Below are 20,470 nucleotides of genomic sequence, written 5' to 3'. Positions count from 1 at the left end.
TTTCCCCTACGTCCTTGTAATGGGTTTTTCTTCATTTTGTGTAGTCAGTGCAGCGCTTTGGCTTTTTCCTTTCCCAGCTGATGTAAATGTGTTCCTGCTGCCTTTTGTGCTAACTTTTGGTAACTAACGCTTCCTTTTTTAAAGCTAGTCCCATCTTTCCACCAAGTACTCCTCCAGGAATACAACCAGAAAATGAAGGAGACCCCTCAAAAATATCAGGTGTGCTTTTAAAATCACAATATTTTAACCCTACCTTGGGTTAGGTTCTCTTTGTTTATTATCATGACTTTTGACCTTAGGGAATTCATCTTATCAGGCTTTTCTCTGATGGTGAGAAGTTTCATATTTTCTTTATCTGTTTAAGTGAAAGCTGAGATTCAGCAGTGACCACTTGATTCCAGTTGCTGAAGCTTTAAACAAAGCATTAATAGTTGTGAAAGTTGAAGTAAGAGAGTATTGGCTGTGAGTGCTGGGAACGGAAACCCTGCAGTAACTGGGTCGGTTGATAGCTGTGGTATTGTCAGCGTGCTACCCATTAACTGCACTGTAGAAAGGACCTTAGTAGCTCAAGCAAGTGTTGACTAGTAGTAGCAGTGATCACTGTCTGCAGTCTGTCTCCTGCTGTGCCATTGCCAACCCATATGATGTATTTTTAACCTTAAAATTATTTTTTTTTCTGCCAAGGACCTCCCTTCATTTCTTCTTCTGTCGGTCTGTTTTTATAGGGCTGCCTAATATTTACAGAATCCCTTGCTCAGGGGTGAATCCGCAAATGTCGTAGCTAGTTTCATTATTTGGACAAGCACCAGGGCAGCACTGAGGTGCATTTTGTGTCTTTGCAAGTATAAGGGAACAAACCCAACATCAGGGAGCTGCTTGCCTGAGCTGCTCCGTCGCCCAAGACTGCGGCAGCAACTGTTATTTAATCCTGGGGCAAATCCAGCCTGTTACTTTATGGTAGCAGCTTCCAAATACATTCTTTTTTTTGGCCTTTGGAAACTTGTTCTGGCTTCACTCCTACTGTTTTCATTAAAGAATTACCTGCTAGCTAAATGAACCACTTAATCTGGTAAGAGCTGAAGGCTTGTCTGTTCATGATGTGTTTGTCAATTGTCTTTAGCTTACACATAATGAATTGACCTATATCAATTCTGTACCCACTTGGGAGAACTGGTTGGAATTACTGGCTAAATTATGTATATCCACCACTTCTGTCAAATAGTAAGTTTACAGAGCTATGTAACATCACAGACTACTGCTGGTACGTATGTATCTCTGTTTTGTACATGTTTGGTGAGCTGAGTTCAGCGACTGCTTTGCATCCTCCCCTGACCTCCTTACCTCTGCATCCTGTTACCCATTCATCATGCTCCCTGCTTAAATGTTGATCTGTAGCAAACACCAGACCATTTTCAACTGTCTGTTCCTGAAACCAGCATCTCATCACTGTGGCATTTCAGTACTGTAAAGCTTGGCCATGCCAGGTGGATCTGCCCAGACTGGCCAGGGGTCCTGGTTCCCATCTTGGAGAGTGAAAGATTCAGGCAGTCCCTGGGAAAAGTCATGGCCATGGGGACATGATTAAGAGGAGGTCCAGAAGAAATCACACCTGGGATACCCACCAACAATGGATCAAGAGCAAGGAGCTGAGGCATTCTTAAAACAAAGGCAGAAACATAGAAACCTATTTCTGACAGTTCTTGTTACTTGTTTTGCTTCCCACAGTCCTTGCACTTCAGCTAACAGAGCCCTTATGAACCTAGTGAGTCTGAGAAGGACCAGCAAGGAAGCACGAGAGCATGTGGCTGCCTCAAGGAAGAGGCCAGATGAAGACTGGCAGGAGGTTTTCCAGACTGAAAAAGAAGATGCTGAGCCAGCCTGATACCACACTGGGATCTGGAAAGTTCCTACTCTAGGTAATGAGCAGGTTGCTGAACTTGCAGATGGCAATGACTTCATATTTCTGACCTGGAAGGGAACTCTCCTGTGAGTGTCCTGTCACTGCAGAGCTCCCACAAAGCGCATCCTTGCTGTTTGTCTTCTTCCTCTTATTCCAGACCATGTCCATTTCGTGACCACCAGTGTTGCTCCAGGCATGTGCGATCCATGACCAAGTGGCTATTCCACCTTATACTTCCCCCAGTGCTGTAAAAATCATCACCAGAGCTGCCTAGGAGCAAGCAGATAACTTGCAAAGCTGAAGCCACCCAGCAATGTATTGACAGCTACATCTTCAGACCTCAGCACGCTTCCTGATGGTTGTGGGAGGGAGCATTCTTTCATCTGAGGTGGCCTGTTTGAAGGTGCTAGCCTCCAACAGGAGGAGGACACAACAGCAGAAGAGGAGTCTTGGGAAGTTTTTGAGTTCTGCCTGAAGACCCAACACTGCAATCACTTCCACTGTGCAACCCGATAAATACTGCAGAAAAAGCCCTACAATGCAGAGGACCCTGCTGAGGGGGCACACAGACGACTGCTTAATGTCAGTTCCTTTGGAAGGAGAGACGGGGACTGCAGCTGGACAGCTGGACACACATATCAGGGCTCATCTAACCATGAGCTATTTTCTAGCACAGTGCAAAATAAGATAGCTGAGGCCCAAGGTAATCTTGCCAACCCTGGAAAGCTGCTGGATTTTTTGTTTGTGTTTTCAGTACATGGGGATAATGTTCACTAGCTTAAAATAGCATGTTCATATTTTAGCTATGGGGAAACAAATGTGATTTTTGTTTTTGAAAATACATCCAGAATTTGTGGATCAGATTTTCTGTAAACTGCAAGTCTTTGTTTTATCACTTGTAGTCTCTCTTCTGAACCAGCACCACCTTCCATTTCAAAACCTGCTCCTTGAGCCTTCTCATACCCCTCCCTCTGGGCAGCTGCAGTTGTTCGAAGTCAGCAAACCACTGTGATTTTGTGAGGTTGGCCTGTCTCATCCCCTCACTCTTGAAAAGCACCTTCTATTTTGAGAGTATCGCAATATTACTCTGCTAGTGCTGCATTTATTATCTTCCTAACTTTTGCTCTCAGACTGTTTTTGCTTTTAAGTCACTGGGATGTTTCTAGGATAACTGCCGCTTCCATGTATTGTTTTCTTAGGGGTAGTGGGATAGTCAAGCATTCTGCTAACCATCCAGATGAGTGACTCCAAACTGTGCTTTCACCTTGTATAAAAGAGAGGTACCAGCTGACCAAACGGTTAATGTCCAATTATTTAGGTTCAGTATTTGACAGTCTGGTTGTTATCCTAATCGTATTACTCCCATGTGTATTATTGGCTATAGAGGTCAGTAAGCCTTAACCCTGACATGTGGATGGGCCAGCTGAGCTTGAGAAATCTTTGATCCCCTGCTCATAGGCGTTTGAGGGAGTGGTGGAGGAAGACTACTATTTAAATAAGTGTTTATTCTACTTGAAGAAGCTGAATTGCAGTCTGGGGGTGCAGTATGGTCACTCCCAAAGCTGCAGGCAGAACAAGCTGAGACATCACTTAGCGCTGTATTTTAAGACCTTATAGCCCAAGATGAGATGCACCCAAATGAAACTGGAAGGACTGAAGCCTAGGAATGGGGCTGAAGGTAAGACTCATAAGAAATGCAGTAGGTGCAGGCCATGGTAGTTGATGAGCACTGTAACCAGCCTTCCGCCTTCAGAATAGTCTTTTCCTTCTCCCTGGAAGGATGTTCTTTCCTCAACACTTTACACTACTACAGGTTTTTCAAGAGAACAGGCAAGTGCTTCCCCTTTTCTGCCCTCAAGATAATCAGGTTTTGAAACAAAATAGCAGCAGTTATTTCCATTCCCTGTTGTATGCAAACAGGGAAAGAAATGCGATTCTTAAAGTCAGTTTCTACTAGAAGTGCCCCATTTTCTTTTAACTTAGTCCTGAATTGCTCTCTAAAAGATTTTGCCAGTGTTACTCACAAAGAGGTTTTGTCATCAGCATCAGACTCCCTCCTGCTTCAGTTTATGTAAGTAACAAGATGCTTGGGTCACTTGTCTAGTGCTGGCTGCTGTGCCACCCATTTGAATTTAAAAGCATCTTCTCTGTATTATTAGTTAATGGCTGTTTATGCACAAATAATTCTTCCTCTAAGTAAATTACACCTTTGATCTCCATAAGTGGACACAAGGAACTAGGCCCATGCTAGAAGAAGTAGAGGCCTGTTGTCCTCAGTGGTATTTTGATCTTGTATTCTTCATGCACCTCCGCCTTCTGCTGCAGCCAGGCTGGGGCGTCCAGCATGCCAAGGTAAGAAACGCAGCCTCGCTAAGAAGTAACAGCTTTATAGTTCAGGCACTTGTTCCACAGCTTTATAAAACGTGACCACCAAAGTTGCTCTTGAAATGAAGGAGAGCTGTTCTGCTTGGCAAAAGCTGGAAAACGGAGGAAACTGCCATTTATAGTGAATTATGTGGAGGTCTGTTGTTTAGTGCGTGCTTGATGTTAATGAACGGTAGGGACATCGGTTAGACTGAAACTTCAGTTCTTGAGTTTCTTCACAGAACATGCTAAGTGGCCGTGTGAAATGCCGACAGTGTGACCCCAAACCATGGGAAATAAACCTAGTCTCAGGTCTTATTGAAGTCTAAAGCAATGCTGACTTCTATTTTTCATTAAGGCTTGTCGATCTCAGCCAGTTCTGTGCATACATACCTAACTGATGAGTTCACACTCCGAGTGATGCTCCAGAGCTGTGACCAAATTTTGTTTTGGTTTTTTTGGACTGCCTGAAGCCTAGAAATGCTGGCCCCAGAATCAGTGTGGTCCTTAACGTTCCTTGTGATGGGCTTTTGCTAGTTTGCAACACAGCTTTCTTTCTCGGGTCGTAAAGACTCTCAACCTATTACTTGTGAAGACCATAAGAGGAAAAGCCAATGCGACGATGTGTGTGCCCTGTATCCACACCACTTGCTGACTAGCCTGAGGCTCCTTTGTTTCCTTCTCTGCAGGACTAAGTCTATCAGACTAGAAACCCGCATGGACCCAGAGCAAAAGAAAATGTTCAAGTGAAGCCCAATCTAAACAGACTAAAGCCAAAAGCGATTTTTTTTGCCACAGATGGTAACAGGGGAAGGGAGCAGGACGCTTTGCAAGAGGGGGTTGACATTTTGTGTGGTGCACACAGCAGCTCACAGAATCAGTCATTTCTTTTGACCACCGTACGAGAGAGTTCCTGCTGCTGGCTGACGTGGGGTCATTTACTAGCTTGTCTAATTACCCAAAAAATAAGGATGCCATTGGCAAATATTGCTACTCTTGGAACATGAGTTTTTCGCTGGAAACCCCAAATTTATGTAATTAATTCTTGTGTCTCCTTTTCTGACATAATGTAGGGCAGAATCAGTCAGCTCCCTGGCAGCTGACTGCTGAAAGCTCAGCCCTGCTTGGTCTGGGGGAAAGAAGCAAACTGGAAAGAAGCAGAAATTTAATTTACATGTTTTCAGTAAATAAATACATAACTTCTGGTCAAAGTGCAATTTGACTTAATACACCTCTGCACACATGCTCTCAAAAAAAAAAGCTAGTACATGTGTCTGTCTGATTTCCAGTTTATTTTTTTCCTCCACAGCTATTTTGTTTAGCTCACAGCTAACCTTTAAACTTCCAGTTTGATGGTGAGAAGAATGGTGAACGTCTGATGAACCTGAACATTAGTTTAAAAAAATTAGTTATAGTGCTCAGCTAGTTCTGCATCATTGTTACAGCAGCTGAAGTTTCAGCAGGTTTTAAAATACTGTTAAAAAATGGAGCTTTTTGCAATTTTTCAGCAGGGTGTCTTAATTGTCTCTTTTGCAAGAAATCTAAACTTGTGTGAAACTGGTCTTTAGGCAGCGTTGTTAGGAAGCTTTCAAGACAATTCGACATTAGTTATATAGGAAGGGTCTTTAATCTTAACTCCGTATGGTGTGAGCCAGGGAGCTCAGGAACGTGAACGAGCCCTACTTCCCAGCTTCCAGCTGCCTGCAGCCTGTGGAGGAATGAAGTTGACAGATTGTAGCTAACTAGCTGAGCAGCTGGAAAAATATTAATCTGAGCAGAGATTATGCTGTAGAAATGTACATTTTGCTAATTATTACCAGTAGTAAAAATCGTTACTGTATTTTACGTAACTGAATTGTGAATGACCTAAAGTTAGAGTAGGTGAGTTGTTGTGAGAGTTGTTAATATCCCTATGCAAATAAAGGTATTGCATGAAGTGCAATGATTTAAAATATAAAAAGAGGAAGTGCAGAAAAGGTTGTAGTATTTTCTAATGAGGAAGGGAAATTATCTGAGTATGCTTTAACTGCCTGTGTATCTAATTTGAAGGTGTTATGCCGTTAGGAGCCTGTGCCTTTGCTAGTTCGTTGTTTAAACCTATCGGAGTAATCTTAGCTTAAGACAGCCAGACCTTTCTGTCTATGAATACAGCAGATTCCTGGCAGCTGTGGCCAGAAAAGCACATTACAATTTTCTAGACCGAGTCCTCCTTCTCCCATGCAATGAAGGCCAGGCAGTCCCACACTCTGTAAGAATATGTGCCCCAGGCTCTGCTGTCCCCAGCCCCCTGCCCAGGCTGGCCCTCCTGCAGTCGCCGGCGCTGCGTGGGCTCCCACTCACCACCCTGCAGGTGGGCACCCAAGCGTGGCCAAAAGCTCCTCAGCTGGTGTCCTGGTTTCGGCTGGGATAGAGTTAATTTTCTTCCTAGTAGCAGGCACAGTGCTGTGTTCTGGATTTAGGATGAGAAGAATGCTGATAACACGCTGATGTTTTAGTTGTTGCTAAGTACTGCTTATGCTAGTCAAGGACTTTTCAGCTTCCCATGCTCTGCCAGGTACACAAGAAACTGGGAGGGGGCACAGCCAGGATAGTTGATCCAAACTGCCCAAAGGGCTATTCCATACCATGTGATGTCATGCTCAGTATATAAACTGGGGGGGTTGGCCGGGGAGCAGCGATCACTGCTTGGGAACTGTCTGGGTATCGGTCGGCGGGTGGTGAGCAATTGCATTGTGCATCACTTGCTTTGGATATCATTATTATTATTACTATTATTATTATATTGTTATTATTATTATTTTACTTTATTTTATTTCAATTATTAAACTGTTCTTATCTCAACCCAGGAGTGTTTCTCACTCTTACTCCTCCGATTCTCTCCCCCATCCCATGGGGGTAGGGGGAGTGAGCAAGCGGCTGCGTGGTGCTTAGTTGCTGGCTGGGGCTAAACCACGACAGCTGGACACACCAAGACTCACGTATGAATCATAGAATCATAGAATCATAGAATCGTTTAGGTTGGAAAAGACCTTTAAGATCATCCAGTCCAACCATTAACCCACACTACCAAGTCTACTCTAAGCCAATCAAGGGTAGACTAGACTAAACCATGTCCCCAAGTGCCACATCTACCCGTTTTTTAAACACTTCCAGGGATGGGGACTCCACCACCTCTCTGGGCAGCCTGTTACAATTCTTGACCACCCTTTCCGTAAAGAAATTTTTCCTAATTTCCAACCTAAACCTCCCCTGGCGCAGCTTAAGCCCATTTCCTCTCGTCCTAAGCATCCTCGTATGCTTTGGCTTCACTCGCCAGCAGGCAGCCCAAAGAGCCCAGGGAGCCAGTGCTGGCCGTGCCATGCTGCTGGTGAGCTGTGGTTTACCTAGGACAGGAGCGCGCAGGGAAAGCTCCGAGAGCACGGGGCAAGATGTGCTTACACAAGCTCGCAGGCTGTGGTACGCTGGCACTATTGGCGTACCCTGAGAGTCTCAAGCGCCGCTGCTGCAGACCTTGGTAGCTGGCAGGAGCGACGAGCCTGGGGAGGTGCTGTGAAAGCTCCTTGGTAGCGGTCAGGTCCAGGGCTGTGCAATCCGTCAGGGAAACTGTCTGGAATGTAGGGCATTGGGACAGCTGCACCAGGCCAGGCGAGGAGCTCGGGAGCGCCGCAGTGCTTTGAATTTGGAAACCGTGACAGATACTTGTGCTGGCTGGTATCAGGGCCAGGAGGTGGAGCCCAGCTTGCCGGCTGTGTTAAGTGTTACTGAGCATCGGGGAAGGAGCCGAGGTGCATCTGACTACATGTGAAATTTTGGAGGTGTGACATTGGAGAAAGAGGGGACCAAAGTCATCTTAGACTTAAGAAAGCAGGTAACTTTTAAAACTTTGTCACTTCTAATTTTAGAGTTTTAACTTCAGGAATGCTATTTTATTTTTTCTGCCAATCAATATTGATTTTAAAGATATTATTTTCCTATTAAAAGGAGAATGGAGAGTTTTAATTTTCCAGTGCAATTTCCATTTTCATGATATCTGCCCCAGGGAAAGACAGAAGAGCTTCAGAATTTCATACTCTTGTTGGTGTGTTTCTGTGTTAGAAAAAAAGATGGGCATTATTATGTTTATTTAATTTTAGGCAAAAAATATAAATAATATAAATATAGCACACATCTAAAGAAATGAGATGTGTATTTGGCTTTTTATTGCTTCCTGCCTACAGTAATGACCTGTTCCTCATTTCAGTTTTCCTCCCATTTTAAAATTACAGAATATTGTCTCCTATGCATAAAAATGTTAATAAAAAAGGCCAAGAAAGCCTATCATACCATAGGTAGTATTTTACACCTTCAATTTTTTCTTCAAGGTCCAGTACCATATTGATGTATGCCAGAAAAGTCTAGTAGCTGGCCATGACGTGACAGAACAATCTGTTTATTATCAGAAGCTCACCGGCTAACCAATCTTAGTTTTACAATCATTTCTGTCTAATGATACTGCTTATGAATAGATGGGTGGGAAGGCTTAGGATCAAAGAGTAAACAGCAGGTTTCACAATGTTTTCTTGGCAAAACAACATGTTGATTTAGCTACTACACTGGAATCTGCAAACCTTCATTAAGTGTGTTTTTCCTGTGATTACTTTGGCTACCCCATTTTCTTTCCTGTCTTCATATGACAAATCTTTGTCCAGGACCAGTGATCTGAAGTTGCTTTATTCTGGCTTAGCATTTTAATAGAGCTGAGAGCATTCCTTAGACAAGCATGCAACTCTTTTCCATGGGAGTGTTTCAGGTCCAGAAACAGTCCCATTTTAGACCTCAGAGCAGGTGCTCAAAAGCTTGTTTACAAAGGAGCGGGTGACCAGGGTGTTGATCTGGGCTGGGATTTTGGTTGCTGCTCCAAAGCAGCTGTATCGGCACAGCAGCTGTTTCCAAACCCCTCTCCGACCGTCCATGCCCAAGGCAGCCACCACTTTTGGACAAGGCAGCAGCATTCAGGCTGGGAATGCCGGGCTGGTGAGTCGCACCAGTGATCTCTGGATAGCAAAGGACTTTTTTCTGTGCTTCTCTGCTGCATGCAGGAAGCCTGGGATTTGAGGACAGACTTGCCAATTGTCCTTCTGGCATCCCATGATTCCTCCATCCTTTGAGAGCCAAGTTCTGTCAGTCAGCTTGGAGAGAAATTGCTTTGCACCACAGTGCCGGTAATGGAGAAGCGGTTGCATGTGTCTTAGAAAACTGGTGCTGTGCCATTCAGCATATCTGGCTGCAAGCAGAGGAGGAAGAAATCGTGGGGCTCCTGGTGAACTAACTCTTCCTGGATTAACTTTACCTGATGAAGCTTTGTTGATGACCAAAGCGAAGGGGTAGCCGAAATTGTAAGATGGCAAAAGTCATCTAGAGATTTGCCCAAGGGTCACCCCTAAGGCACAGCAGCAGCACACCAGTGTGAGGACCTCCTCAGCACGCAGGATGGCTGGTCCTGCAGCCTGAAGCTTGCTGTCCCACAGTCGCTACTAGGGGTAGCAAGGGTATTAGTCCAAGCTAACCAATTTGTAAACTTAGGATCTATTTCTCAGCCTATTGCCAGAGGGGTGTGTACTGCACCAGAAGTAGCTGGTGGCGTGGATCTACAAGTGTGGAGGTCACTGGTAGCTTCGCAAGTCTGAGGTTCCCAAATCTGGGAGAGTGGCATGCACATGCCAATTCAAAATAATGTTTATTTGAAACCTGCCTTGTTTTCTGCTTCACTGGCAGACAAAGCTTTACACGGTCACTTGGGTTGGAGAAAGGATTTATTTAACTTGTGAAATGCCTGAAGGTCTCAGAGATGAAGAGGTGCAATGCTCCTGCCCATTAATTGGTCCTGGCATTGGCAAACGGTTTGAGGAGAGAGCTATTAAGTGTGGCTGAAGGGCAGAGCTGGAGTTCTGCAGTAGGGCGCTCTGCAGCAGCAGGGCATAAAGGGAAGGCCTGTGGTGTAGAGATGTGTGAAAAAACACTGTTGTGAGAATACTTGATGCAAACAATTGTGGTTGGGCTTGAGGTTATGGGGCTGGGTAGGAACATGGCAATAACACCACATCAGCTTGGGGAACTGTTTTTTCAGGTACCTACCTCACTCTTTTGCTAGGTTAGTGATTGCACATGTTGTCTGTCTGCCATTCTGCAACAACAACTTCCTTCAAGTCTTTACCTGTGTGGCCAACAAGAACTCAAACAACTTTTATTTCTTTGCTTCTTATTTCTCCCTGAAGAGAAGAACCAGACAAACACCAGCAGACTCTCCCTTGGTTAGGCACTGGTTTCATGGTGTCTCGATACTGTAAGTGCTGTAAAAAAAGTTCAGTGTTTACAGCGGCAGTGATGCAATGTTCATTCTTAGCTCTGCAATTACACTCCCATAGTCGTCTCCCAGGCTTGGGAGATGGGAGATACTGGGCGGAAAAATTAGACACGCACTTTCTGCACAGGAGCACCACTGGCATGGGCCTTGCTTTGAGGCGCTTACAGTGCTGAATGGCTACTGGGATGAGCGGGAAGAGAGGGGATTTGCATGGGCTAGGAACATGGGCTGGCCAAGCGAGGACTGGAGTGTACAGGGGGATATGCAATACTAATTGCAGGGCCAAATCAGTAAACATGTTATTGATGTTTTGCCAGGTGGCTTTTGCGCATAAGTCAAGTACACACTCTCTGTAACCCCAGTGTCTCCCCAGCTGAGCGGGAGTGAGCACCGAGCGTGCAGGCGGTGGGATGGCACCCAGCCCCGGCACTGGGCATGCAGGGGTGAGCTGTAGAGGCTGGCTGTAGAGGATGCCCCATTTCATTCCCTGCGGCAGGGCCTGCACTCATCCTGCCACCCCACCGCTGCAGATGGACGCCCAGGGAAGCATTGCCAGCCTGAGCAAAGATTTCGGATGTGGAGCGTGTGGGGCCAGAGGAAAGGGGGATCTACAGAGTCAGCCAGAGGGCAGTGAAAATGGAAAAGACAAATAAGGGGTGGCTGGGGAGAGGGAGTACTGGTAAGTACTGGGGCCCTGGCAAGGCCCTTCACTGTTCAACCACCAGCACAGCAATCTCTGTTGCAGATGGCATTTCCTGGTGAGGTTGCCATTTGAAACAGCTGATGGGAAGAGGAGAGGCTGAAAGGGACCGGTTCTGGAAAAGTGCCTTCTACCCTAAATGCTTGTACCTGCCGATTATCCCAGCAGACCAGCTCAAGTCAATGTAACCCGTAGGCTTTTGGCAGGATGATGGTGAAAGTCTATTCACAGTCAAGGGAAGGACTTTAGCAAGTTTTGGTGTGTTGTCTGTATTTCTTTGAGAGGTCTTTTATCATGTGAAGAGACTTTGCTGTACTTTCATCCTCATCTAAATCCAGCCTCTTCTTTCTAATGCTATTTCCATACACCTCTTCCTTTTCACTTACGCCACCTTAGTGCCTTTTCCTGGCATGCCCAAAAAGCAAATTCCTCAATAGTTACTGAACTATTCTCCTCTTCCTTACAAATTTCTATTAACGTCATCTTTCCTTTTGCTCAGTACTGACTATTGTTTGTATCCTGCTGAATGGCTTCTGTCATTATGTTTTGTGCCTACTTGCGTCAGGATCTGCAACGATGTTGTCACTCAACAACACCTCTTTCTTTTTGAAGCTTTCTGTCCACTAAAACTTTTTCTAGCAATGTCAGAATCTGCTCTCCTTGTGCTGAGAACGATTTGTTTCACCTCTGCTCCCTTCGTTCCACAGCTCTTCGTAATGTTCCTTATGTTGCTTATTCGTTGTCAGTCATTAGGCTGCACTCATCCTCGTCTTAACTCAAATGTCTAAATTCAGGGTTTTTAATGTTGTTCACCGCTTAATGTTGCTCTCTTCTCCCTGATCAGTGATCAGGGTAAGGGACATGGTGCTTAGACTGTCCTCTCCCTTCGTATTCTTCTTCAGCTTCCTGCTCTCAGTTGCTGCAGCTCACCTTCATCTCTTCCTTCATTCAGCTCCAAGCCCTTTCCCAGACTGGTTAGGATAGGTGGCCACTGGCAGTAAATAGCTACTGAAAGAAATCATGGACTTTCTTTGGTTTTGTTTTCTGTGTGTATGAACTACTCAAAAACCACCTGGGTTTTGCTTAATTTTAGAAAAATCCAGTAAGGAGTTAAGATACTCGCCACAGCAGAGGAAAATTCTCAGGAGCATGCTGGCACATGACTTCCCAAAATAGTTAATGTCTTTATTTGGAGGAATGCACTGACCCATTTAGGTGGCACACCACATCATTGAAATGTGTCTGAAAAGTGCCCGATGGTGGTGGTACTCAAATTCGACACCACCAGAAAAACACATAAACATCAGTGGATGCATGCCAAAATTTTCACACAGGCTTCTAATTTTAGGTTTTAACCTTTCGAGTGCCCTGAAGATGCCTTCAAAATCTCCAAAATCACTGACCTCTTCAGAAAATATTGGCCTAAATGCTTTACAAGTACTTTACATTGTTAAAAAAGTATTAACGAAGCTTTATAGAAATGAGTAATCTTTAATAATTGGCTTCAGCTTCTCAGGCAGCGTGCAACTGCTTATTTTGAGAGAAATGCTCGGCGCAGCTTGAGAAAGAACAGCCAATCCCCCTGCTAGCAGAGGAATGAAGACCAGTAGGATGTAGGAGCAACTCAAGTATCCTTAATTTCAGACATCCTCAGTGACGTTGGCTTTCAGAACTGGAAGTGCCTGGATGTGACTGCATGCATACATGTGCACATGAAACATGTGCATTATGAAACAACTGATTCCTCAATGAGTATTTTTAATTAGTATTTTCCTTTTAAATGCTCCATTTACCCTCTTCACACCAGGTATTTTTGCCACATGCATTTTTTATTGGAGTAAACATACTTCCTTCAGACAGCTCCTTCAAGCCAATTCAGAGATATCTTGACCCTCTTTTAATTTTTTTTCTTCCCATGACTCATTTCTTTCATCCCACTTAGGTTTTCTGAAGTGAACTCTACACAAGTCGTATTGACCCCAAGAGTTACAGACTCAAAGGACTTGGGCAGACGAGAGGATATATCAGATAACAGATCTATTTTAAGCAAAACATTTTTCTTAGGTTATGTGCTTTTTAGATGTAATGACTTCGTAACAAGTTAACACTTCAGGATATTAGTCTTCTTTATATTGAGTGGGTGAAATTTGCAACACAACTGTACTATACAAGGTGAACCATCTGTTGATTTTCTCTTTGCTGTTTATGTTGTTTGGGGTGCTTTTTGGTTTTCCAGCCAGAGGATGAAAAATTGACTGAATGGTCTCGGTTCTAATTAGATCTGTTAAGCAGTTCCGAGTTTTAGCTCAGCAGGAAAATGGTTGAAGGTTTCGATTTTTTAAGATCTCGTGAAACCAATTTACACACCAAAATCAATTGACGTTTTTGGTCTGTTTTCAGAAACTTAGCCTTTTAATTAGTAATTCTAACTGTTTTGCAAAGCTGCAATTTACCTCACCCTGGGGAAAAGTGGAGCTTGTTTAGCCTGTGAAAATCTGAGACTGGTTTGCTCTAGAGAGGATCAATCCTGGAGTCTTAAGCAAATGCTGCTCTTCTAATAGTTTCAGCGAAGGAGCACCATCAGCTACTGCAAAGAGTGCAAGGCTCTGTACGCTTCCCGGGGAGGGCCTAAGGAAGCAAAAGGAGGAATGTCCTGAGGTCGGAAGATTGTGCAGGTTCACTACAAGGCGCATTATGCCTGGGATTGATATCTAACGTTTAGGACAGCAAAGTAGGTGGCAGCTAACAGAAGGACTGATATTTCTTCCTTTTGCTCGGCAGTAAGGGGCAGGAGGGAGAGGTCATCCTTCTAGGAAGGAGAACGCAGGCAGTTACCTGCCTACATCAGCTCCATGGCGTTGCACAAGGCCTCATTTAGTACCTGATAATGAACTTAATTTAAGCATGCATGTCCCTGGCCTTGCCTTGCTACTCTGCATTATGGACTTGCAAGTTTGCTTATGCTAAAGGGCAGAGCAAAAATAAATTTCCATACTCCCAGGCATGTTCCATCAGCCTGTGTCGGAGCGTGGGCTGGTGTCCAAATAGTTTGGATATGAAGTGAATTTGGGCTCCAGGACAGGCTCAGACCTGCTCTTGAAATTGCACGGCGATGACACCAGGGTCCTGCTTTTCTATTTGCAGTTGTCTGGCTGCCACCGCTACGACCTCCAGCTGCAACAGCAGCGCTCTTTGTCTCCCAGCTTAAAATTAACCTTGCCTTTCTCCGGTTAGCAAGGAATGGGGCACCTTATTTTGTGTTACCGTTGACCAGGAACTGGTGAAGAGCTTTGTCACTTGGAAATTCGGTATTAATTAGGCGAGGCTGTCGGGTAAACGAAGATCCGCTGTTGATTGATTTTTTTTGTGTGCGTACACTCATGGTTTCTATTTTCATCGTGCAGCCTGAAAAGCTACACGGGCACCTGGAGTTTTAGTCCTTCGTCTGGGAGATGGCTCTCGTGGAGCGTTTTTGGTTGGGCTCCCCCGAGCTGGCGCAAAGGAGCGTCTCCGTGAAAGGTGCCATCATCCCGGTGCACCACGTCCTCCTCCCCTTAAACTTTCCGCACGCTCGCCGTGAGGGCCCGGCCGGGAATGCCGGGGCGCCTGCACTCCCCCGCGGTCCCCGCCAAGGGAAGCCTCATGGCAGGGGCTGGCAGCGACAGGAGCCGGGGGCTCTGCCATCCCCGCTCCCTGCCGGGACGCTGCCGCGGACGCCGCCCGGCGCGGACCCCGGCCCCTCCGGCCGCCCGGCAGCGGGAGCGCAGCCGGCGGCGGGGCGCGGGGCCGGGCGGGGCGGCGGGACTACAGCTCCCAGGGCCGCGCGAGCCGCCGTGACATCATGTGCGGTGGCTCGCAGGTCACATGCCCCGCCGGCCCCTTTGTTTTGAGCGGCGCTGGCAGCGCGACCGGCGGCGGCAGAGGGGCCCGAGCGCACCGGATCGCACCGCTCCGCTCCGCTCCCCACCCGACCCCAGCCCCCGGGCGGCAGCTCCCGCGGGGGCGCAGCGCAGCGCGGCGGGGTCCGCTCCCGGCTGTGAGTGCGGGGCCGCGCTGCGGGCGCGGGGCTCGGGGCTCGGGCGGCGGCGGGGCCCCCGCGGCGGGGCGGGAGCCCCCGGGGCGGGCGCGGGGCCCCGCCGAGGCGCGGCTGTTGCGGGGCGCGGGGCCGGCCGGGACCGTTAGGCGCCGCGGTGGGGACAGCGCGTCTCCGGCCCTGCCGGGCAGCGCGGGGCGGTCGCCGCGGCGGTGCCACGGCGGGGAAGGGCCGTTGGCAGCGCCGGTGCCGCGGGACCCGTCGGCTGCGTGTGCCGTGTGCCCCCCCCCGCCCCGCCAGCGGGCAGCGGGGCCCGGCGGTGCGGAGCGGAGCGGCGCGCCCGGCCCGGCCCTGCCGGCGGAGCGGGGCTGGGGGCGCCCGCTGCCCCCCGCCCTCCCGCGGCGGTTTCGTAACGCGGGTCTCCCCCGCGCCCCTCCGTGCCCCCCCGGGCAGCGGCGGCGGCGGCGGCGGCGGGGGGGGGAGCCCTGCGGCCGCGGATTGGGCGGGCAGGCGGGGGGAGGCGGGGCCTCGGCGCGGCACCGCCCGCGGATTGGGCAGGGCGCGGGTGGGGGGGGCTGTCGCTAGGGCGGCTCGGGGTGAAGGTGAGCTGGAGGGCGCGCGTGCGCGCGGCGGTTCCGTGCATGCGCAGCGGGGAGGGCGGCGGGGAGCGGAGCGGAGCGGAGCGCTCTGCCGCGGCGGGGTCCCCGCACCCCGGCGGGGGTGGGTCCCGGCCTGCGCCCTCTCCGGGGCTCTGGGCCGCGGGTGCGGAGCGCCCGGGTTCCCCGGCGGCCGCGGGGCCGGCCCGCTGCAGCGCAGGGGTTAAACCCCGGCCTCACCGGCACCTGCCGCGGGGGGCTTGCCCGCGGGAGGCGGTGTTTTTCCGTGTGTTTTGCCGTGCTCGGCGCGGATGATTCCGCCGGGCTGGGAACGGCGCCCGCTCGCGCCAGGCGCTGCCATTTTGTGCTGGTGCAGCCGCCTCCAGCCCCGCGAGTAAACAAGCGGCGAGCGGGCCCTCCGCACCGACCTTTTCCTGAACTCGTTTGTTTGGCTGGCTTGGCTTGGGCTGTGCTTTGTTTTTTTGAGGTTGAATGACGCTTCCTTCCCTTATATAGCAGAAAGGGGCAGGCGCAGCTTTGGGGTGTGTGGGGATGGAGCCGTGCGTGGGCCGCTGCCGCGGGGTCCGTCCCCCGCCCCCCTGCCCAGGGCGTTTGGCGTCGCCGTGCCCGGCGGGGCCCCCGGTAACGCGCGGGCTTTCAGGTGCACGCAGCTACCTACCAGCCCCGTTTTCACAGCGTCAAAATTCCTGTTCCTTTAGGTAAACGTAGGCGCACTGGGTTGCGGTATCAGCCTGGCTGTTGCTGCGCTCTGCGATTTGTTTTCAAATTTACAGGCATTTGGCTGAACCCCCTGGAAGTCCTTAAAACACATAATCAGGATGTGTGCGATGGCTGGGGCTTTTGTTCCCTTTGGTTTGGTTTTTTTTTTTTTTTTAATCGAAATCTGAATATGTGTAAAATAATGAAATCGAGGTGGACGAATGTTGACTCTTTCACAATCGCTTCCCCATAGATTGATGACAGTATGCAATGCCTTTTTTTTTTTTCTTCCCCTCCAGTGGGTGTGTGCCCTTTTAGGTGACCTTTTCTCTGACAAAAAGATTACCTAAAGACTTCTGCACAGTTAAAGGTGTTCGTTTTTGCTGGTTGTTTTTGTTTTGTTTTACTTGGCAATTGTGAGTCTCATGTCCGAATCTGTTCCTGTTTTTGCTGGGTGATTTTTGAGGGCACTTAAGGCCTTTTTTTTTTGTGTCATTAGATTGATTACTATTGAATTTTGGCATTCAGAGTATATTTTTTTAATTCTAATGTAAGACACTATTTTGATAAAACTTCTACAGCGCAACCAACTCCTTACCATGTCAGTCAGCTTGCTCACTTTGAATACTTGTTTACTTGTTACTCAGTATTCTTAAAGACTTCATTCATCTTAAAGGCATTCAAATCCTCAATTTCTATTGCAAAACAATTTTTTTTTTCTCAAAGTCCTTTAAAACCAACAACTTTTTGGTCTTGTTTTTATATCACGAAGAAAGGAGGAGGAAATAAAAACCGCCGTGTTTGTTTTTTGGTGGAGGGAAAGGTTATGCTTTTCTTTGTCTTGGTCCCCTCTCTCTTCCTTTAAAAGAAAAAAAATAAAGCACGTGTTGTGATTTAGCCAGTGTGGTGCGGTAGGTACAACTGGGAGTTTTTCTCTGCCTCTTGTGGTAACCAGACAGCTGAGATGAAGCACATCTGCAGATCACATTAGCTGAAGTCACAAGTAACTAGAATCGGCCAAGCCTGAGTTACAGTTCCCACGCTTCAGAATGAAAATAGCGTTTATTTTATGCAGTTTGGTTGTATGACCTTGGGGTGCCGTTGCTAGTACGGTGGTACCAGGCGATGGTAGATGCGGGCGGTTGGCGAGCTCTGGCTGCCCGGCCGGGCCTCCGCCGGCGGCGCTGGGGCCGTGCTGGTGGCTCCTGCCCTTCCCCAGGGCAGCTGCCTCCTTCCAGCGCCTCCTTTTCTCCCTTCACAGACGGTGACCGGTCCGGCCGCTCCAGGTGAGCGCTGGTGCTGACGCGGCAGCGGCCACGGGCGCAGGGTGGAAGCCACCTCCACTGGCGGCAGCAGAAGCCCAGCTCAGCTTCAGGTATTCTTGAAACTACACCCTGAGGGCGAGCTTTGGAGGTAGAGCTCGGGCACACCTGATGACTAGGTGTTACGGAAGGGCCTCGCCCCGACACTGGCTGCCTGTTTCCTCTCCTGCTTTCCGTCAGTTCTGCTAACGGACCAAAGGAGTTCTGTGACGCAGAAGTGACAGAAAAACCGCTCTACCAGAAAGTCGCTAGCTGTTGCCAGAGCTGCCAAGGAAGGGAGAGGGGTAAAGTACATGAGGATGTTGGCAGTGGAGGAAGGAGGAGTTCAGTGCAACGTAAAAGCAATTTGCATAGGAGGATTTGCTGCTAGAAGGTGTCAGGGCAAACGTTTTATACACCTCATTTACCAGCCTCTGAATTGGGCTCTTAGATGATTTCTGAGGAACATCTTGTGTACACAAGCCTACAAACAATGTAGATTAAGGAAATAGAGGAACCTGATCTTCTGGTGAACTTAGGGTTGCGCGTGTGCGGGTAACATCCATGTCAGAGCCGCGTCTGTAAAGCATTTTTAAAACCTGTTGACAGAAAGTGTGGTTTGTTTTTCCTTTCCAGTTTTTTGAATGGGTAGACTCTGATTTGCTTAAGGTCTGTCCTTGTTGACCCTTGCTCAGGCAAACAATCCAATGCATTTTGTTTTGTTTTTTTTTTTAACATAATAATTTCCAATAGTTGCCTCTGGGAAAAATTTCTTTTGTTTTTCTTTTGCTTTGTTTAAACTTACTGAAGACATCTCAATGTTGAAATTTTCTGAATGATTGGTGCTTTATAACGTAGAGTCTGTAGGCATGTGTAAGTACGGTGCAGACAGGTTTATCTTCTTGTGTTTCCCTCCTTTGCGCACTAAACAGCTGAGTTTCAGGCATGGGTTCCCTTCTGCCTTTCTGGCTTTGGGGCTGAAACATGGGGCAGGCGGCTGGAAGTGGTGACATTTTAAAAGTGTCAGAGCAAGATTTGCAAGAAGGCCGTATGTACATGTGATGGTGCTACTGGTAGTCTTATAAAATTACTTTGCTTAAGCAAACCTACAGAAGTAATTAACTGGATAGAAATTGAAGCACAGTATATTCAAAAGCAGTAATTTCTGCAGTGGAGTGTAATTCTTTTTCCTTTCTGTTCTCTTACTTGTGAATTTGTAGTATTTGTCTGCTTGATCAGTTTTTGCTCTGTGGATTTTTTTTTTTTAGTCTTCCCAGTTCTGTAAGCCATTGGGACATTTAAAAAAAAATTGCTGACTGCTAATTTTGTGTTGTTCCAAGCATAAGGAAGACATTGCTTCCTTCAGTGAGCAGTCTTAACCCAGAGCCCGTATTTCCATTTATTAGTGATTGCATAATGTAGTGTCTTCTTAAGTCTTAACTTCTCACATAATGAGAAAGATTTAATCTTGAAGCTTTTTTTTTTTACTTAGTTGCCATGTTTTGCCCTTTCATGTGACATGCCAGTGTCTTGTTTCTGATTGCAGGCTAACTTTGCTTTGGAAAAGCTCCGTTGGCTTTAGTGAAATTATTCTGATTTAAATCTGTGACATTGGAATCAAGCCTTTAGGGTTTATATTTTCATTGTTACATTTCCCTTTTCTACTGCTGATGCTTCATTTCTGCCCACCTTCTCATGCTGAGTTGTGTGGAATTAATTGCAGATAAAGTTCAATATATGGGTTAGGGTGTTGGTAACAGAGCTGGTGAGGTGGTGGTGGTGGTAGTTGTTGGTTTTGTTTTTTTTATCCAGCCTGTGTCATTACAGGGTGACATGGTTGTGAAATATATCGGATAGAATATCGGCTACAGATTAGAGTGTACATTTATGCCTCATTAAAATCTCTCTGAAGCCTTTGGGTATTAGATAGGCTCATTGCAACAGTGTTTTTCAGGCATCCAAGTGACAACTGATCCTATTTTAATTCCAAGTAAAATTAAATGTGTTTTAGGGTAAATGAGCCATACCAAGAATCTACCATGTAAATATGTGTAAAAACATATGGAAAATGATAGTTTTAAAACCTCTTTTCTCAGTGAGTAAATGTACAACATACATTCTCTTCTTGTTCTTTGTTAAGATGGTGCCTTTTAAAGGTGGTGTGTAAAAAGCCTGTTTAAAAAAAGCATATTCATTGTGTTCTATATTAAGCGATGATGTAGTCAGACTTGGATTGGGTAATTGCAGCTCTAAAGATGCTGGCACGTCAGGAAATGAAATTGCTGTGAGGAGCGGACGTTTACTGACTATGTAAGTGGGGAATGAGGGAAACTGAATATAACCTCTTGGAAGCATGAAAAAAATTTCCATAAACTTTAAAGTAATTCAGTGCATGTCCTTCTAGACATACAAATAAATATTACAAGCATTCAAAATTATACCTATGTCAGACCCAAAAGGGCGTTTTGCCCAGCCTCTTGCTGCCTCAGTATATTTTGGTGGACATTCATCCA

This window comes from Pelecanus crispus, chromosome 9, assembly GCF_030463565.1.
Source record: "Pelecanus crispus isolate bPelCri1 chromosome 9, bPelCri1.pri, whole genome shotgun sequence".
Classification (NCBI taxonomy): domain Eukaryota; kingdom Metazoa; phylum Chordata; class Aves; order Pelecaniformes; family Pelecanidae; genus Pelecanus; species Pelecanus crispus.
This window is presented reverse-complemented; position numbering follows the sequence as displayed.